Source organism: Oncorhynchus nerka, unplaced genomic scaffold (genome assembly GCF_034236695.1).
Source record: "Oncorhynchus nerka isolate Pitt River unplaced genomic scaffold, Oner_Uvic_2.0 unplaced_scaffold_2097, whole genome shotgun sequence".
Lineage (NCBI taxonomy): Eukaryota > Metazoa > Chordata > Actinopteri > Salmoniformes > Salmonidae > Oncorhynchus > Oncorhynchus nerka.
In genome coordinates, this window is record NW_027039243.1 from 10,222 (window position 1) to 14,837 (window position 4,616).

At 55.5% G+C, this 4,616-nt stretch overlaps 1 long non-coding RNA gene across 1 annotated transcript; it reads left to right on the plus strand.

The window, feature by feature from the left end:
* Positions 1 to 304: 304 nt before the first annotated feature.
* Positions 305 to 3,956, plus strand: LOC135567417 (uncharacterized). The gene is made up of 4 exons (XR_010462347.1): positions 305 to 398; positions 1,613 to 1,663; positions 1,755 to 1,824; positions 3,659 to 3,956. It is a non-coding gene; the product is annotated as an uncharacterized LOC135567417 (long non-coding RNA).
* Positions 3,957 to 4,616: the final 660 nt, after the last annotated feature.

Sequence of the window (4,616 nt, forward strand, 5' to 3'; positions counted from 1 at the left end):
CCTGGTGACCCTGTTACAACACAACACCTGGTGACCCTGTTACAACACAACACCTGGTGACCCTGTTACAACACAACACCTGGTGACCCTGTTACAACACAACACCTGGTGACCCTGTTACAACACAACACCTGGTGACCCTGTTACAACACAACACCTGGTGACCCTGTTACAACACAACACCTGGTGACCCTGTTACAACACAACACCTGGTGACCCTGTTACAACACAACACCTGGTGACACCAAACTAACTCATGTCTGTGTAGGAGGTGAAGGATCTACTGAGGTAGTCGCTACTACGTGCTGTGGAGAAGCTGATTGGACAACTGCAGGACTCCAACAACCAACCAGATCTCAGCACTACGACACTACAGCCTGTAGATGTCAACACTGAGGGTAAAGAGAGAGGAGACTACTACTGAGGGTATAGAAAGAGAGGAGACTACTACTGAGGGTAGAGAGAGAGGAGACTACTACTGAGGTTAGAGAGAGAGAGACTACTACTGAGGGTATAGAAAGAGAGGAGACTACTACTGAGGGTAGAGAGAGAGGAGACTACTACTGAGGTTAGAGAGAGAGAGGAGACTACTACTGAGGGTAGAGAGAGAGGAGACTACTACTGAGGGTAGAGAGAGAGGAGACTACTACTGAGGGTAGAGAGAGAGAGACTACCACTGAGGTAGTAGAGAGAGAGGAGACTACTACTGAGGGTAGAGAGAGAGAGGAGACTACTACTGAGGGTAGAGAGAGAGAGACTACCACTGAGAGAGGTTAGAGAGGAGACTACTACTGAGGGTAGAGAGAGGAGACTACTACTGAGGGTAGAGAGAGAGGAGAGACTACTACTGAGGGTAGAGAGAGGAGACTACTACTGAGGGTAGAGAGAGGAGACTACTACTGAGGGTAGAGAGAGAGGAGACTACTACTGAGGTAGAGAGAGAGACTACTACTGAGGTAGAGAGAGAGAGGAGACTACTACTGAGGGTAGAGAGAGGAGACTACTACTGAGGTAGAGAGAGAGAGAGGCTACTACTGAGGGTAGAGAGAGGAGGCTACTACTGAGGGTAGAGAGAGGAGGCTACTACTGAGGGTAGTGAGAGAGGAGGCTACTACTGAGGGTAGAGAGAGGAGACTACTACTGAGGGTAGAGAGAGAGAGAGAGAGAGACTACTACTGAGGGTAGAGAGAGGGAGGCTACTACTGAGGGTAGAGAGAGAGAGGCTACTACTGAGGGTAGAGGAGACTACTACTGAGGTAGAGGAGAGGAGGCTACTACTGAGGGTAGAGAGAGAGGAGACTACTACTGAGGGTAGAGAGAGAGGAGACTACTACTGAGGGTAGAGAGAGAGGAGACTACTACTGAGGGTAGAGAGAGAGAGGAGGCTACTACTGAGGGTAGAGAGAGAGGAGGCTACTACTGAGGGTAGAGAGAGAGGAGGCTACTACTGAGGGTAGAGAGAGGAGACTACTACTGAGGGTAGAGAGAGAAAGCTACTACTGAGGGTAGAGAGAGAAAGCTACTACTGAGGGTAGTGGGTCATGTTACTGTTAGACTGAATCAGATGACATGGAGAGAGAGAGGTGTAACTCCTAAGTCTTCATCTCTACAGAGGCTGCCAACCAGGACCTGGACCCACTGTCTGCCAAGAGGCCCAGGAGAGGTATTACCCCATCTTACACACCTCCTGCTAACCTCTGACACGGTTGAGCACCACTAACAGTTGATTGTGTGTGTGTGTGTGTGTGTTGTAGGTCAGAGGAAACCCTCCACAGTCAAAGGAGCCAAGAAGTCCAGCAGATCGGCAGAGTCCTCCGAGGAGAGGTGAGATGAGGGGAGGAGAAGTGGGAGGAGGGAGGGTGAGAGGAGGGGAGGAGAGGTGAGAGGAGGGGAGGAGAGGTGAGAGAGAGGAGGAGGGAAGGGAGAGGGGGGGAGGAGGGAAGGAGAGGTGGGGAGGAGGAGGAGAAGTGAGGAGGAAGGAGAGGTGAGGAGGAGGAGAAGTGGGGAGGAGGGAAGGAGAGGTGAGAGGAGGGGAGGAGAAGTGGGGGGAGGGGAGGGAGAGGTGAGGAGAGGAGGAGAGAGCTTAATCGGTCCCTGAATGTTGAAATGGATCCGTTCTGTATATCACCTTTAATTTCTCCTCCTTCTCCTCCTCTACTGGTCTCCTACTCCTCCTCCTACGTCTCCCTCCTCCTTGTCTCCCTCCCCCTCCTCCTCTCCATCTCCCTCCTCCTCCTCTCTGTCCGTCTCCCTCCTCCTCCTCTCTTTCCGTCTCCCTCCTCCTCCTCTCTGTCCGTCTCCCTCCTCCTCCTCTCTTTCCGTCTCCCTCCCCCTCCTCCTCTCTTTCCGTCTCCCTCCTCCTCCTCTCTTTCCGTCTCCCTCCTCCTCCTCTCTGTCCGTCTCCCTCCTCCTCTCTTTCCGTCTCCCTCCCCCTCCTCTCTTCCGTCTCCCTCCCCCTCCTCCTCTCTTCCGTCTCCCTCCTCCTCCTCTTTGTCTCCCTCCCCCTCCTCCTCTCTGTCCGTCTCCCTCCTCCTCTCTGTCCGTCTCCCTCCTCCTCCTCCTCTCTGTCCGTCTCCCTCCTCCTCCTCCTCTCTGTCCGTCTCCCTCCTCCTCTCTGTCCGTCTCCCTCCTCCTCTCTGTCCGTCTCCCCTCCTCCTCTCTGTCCGTCTCCCTCCTCCTCCTCTCTGTCCGTCTCCCTCCTCCTCCTCTCTGTCCGTCTCCCTCCTCCTCCTCTCCGTCTGTCTCCCTCCTCCTCCTCTCCGTCCGTCTCCCTCCTCCTCCTCTCCCCCCCTCCTCCTCTTCGTCTCCCTCCTCCTCTCTGTCCGTCTCCCTCCTCCTCCTCTCCGTCTCCCTGCCCCTCCTCCTCTCCATCTGTCTCCCTGTCCCTCCTCCTCTCCATCTGTCTCCCTGCCCCTCCTCTCCCTCCTCTCCATCTGTCTCCTCCCCTCCTCCCTCTCCCTCCTCTCCATCTGTCCCCCTCCTCCTCCTCTCCATCTGTCTCCCTCCCCCTCCTCCTCTCCCTCCACTCCATCTGTCTCCCTCCCCCTCCTCCTCTCATCTGTCTCCCTGCCCCTCCTCCTCTCCCTCCTCTCCATCTGTCTCCCTCCCCCTCCTCCTCTCCCTCCTCTCCATCTGTCTCCCTCCTCCTCCTCTCCGTCTCCCTCCTATTCGTCTCCCTCCTCTCTGTCTCCCTCCCTCCTCCTCCTCTCCGTCTCCCTCCTCCTCTCCCTCCTCTCCATCGGTCTCCCTGCCCCTCATCCTCTCCATCTGTCTCCCTCCCCCTCCTCTCCATCTGTCTCCCTCCCCCTCCTCCTCATCTGTCTCCCTGCCCCTCCCCTCCTCCTCTCCATCTGTCTCCCTGCCCCTCCTCCTCTCCATCTGTCTCCCTGCCCCTCCTCCTCTCCATCTGTCTCCCTCCCCCTCCTCCTCTCCCTCCTCTCCATCTGTCTCCCTCCCCCTCCTCCTCTCCATCCTCTCCATCTGTCTCCCTGCCCCTCCTCCTCTCCATCTGTCTCCCTCCCCCTCCTCCTCTCCCTCCTCTCCATCTGTCTCCCTCCCCTCCTCCTCTCCATCCTCTCCATCTGTCTCCCTGCCCCTCCTCCTCTCCCTCCTCTCCATCTGTCTCCCTCCCCCTCTTCCTCTCCTTCTCCCTCCATAGTGATGGGGAGAATGTTCCAGACTCGGTGCCGGTACCCCGTTCATCCCGCCGGGCCAAGACGGCAGCTTTGGACAAAACCAGACTGGACCTCAGTGCCCTCATCAACCAGGAGGCCAACGCCTCGTAGAGTCCCACGTCAGATAGGGTAGAGAGGTCAGAGGTCAGGATGCCGAGTGGAATCAGTAATGTATCAGAGTAGTGGACATGTAGATCAACAGGTTTAGAGACAGAAGGAATTCCTATCATCAACCTGAATGAAAAATGTGATTTTATTGGATTAAATAAACTTTTAAACTTCCTCCTTCCTGTTGTGTCTCTCTGCTGTAATTCTCCCTTTGTTATTGAGGTCTTTATTCCTCCAGGTAGTCCTATTGAGCTCTGTATCCCTCCAGGAAGTCCCATTGAGGTCTGTCTCTCTCCAGGAAGTCCCATTGAGGTCTGTCTCTCTCCAGGAAGTCCCATTGAGTTCTGTATCCCTCCAGGAAGTCCCATTGAGGTCTGTCTCCCTCCAGGAAGTCCCATTGAGCTCTGTCCCCCTCCAGGAAGTCCCATTGAGCTCTGTCCCCCTCCAGGAAGTCCCATTGAGCTCTGTATCCCCCTCCAGGTAGTCCCATTGAGCTCTGTATCCCTCCAGGAAGTCCCATTGAGCTCTGTATCCCTCCAGGAAGTCCTATTGAGCTCTGTATCCCTCCAGGAAGTCCCATTGAGGTCTGTCTCTCTCCAGGAAGTCCCATTGAGGTCTGTATTCCTCCAGGAAGTCCCATTGAGCTCTGTCTCCCTCCAGGAAGTCCCATTGAGCTCTGTCTCTCTCCAGGAAGTCCCATTGAGGTCTGTATTCCTCCAGGAAGTCCCATTGAGCTCTGTCTCCCTCCAGGAAGTCCCATTGAGGTCTGTCTCCCTCCAGGAAGTCCCATTGAGCTCTGTCTCCCTCCAGGAAGTCCCATTGAGGTCTGTCTCC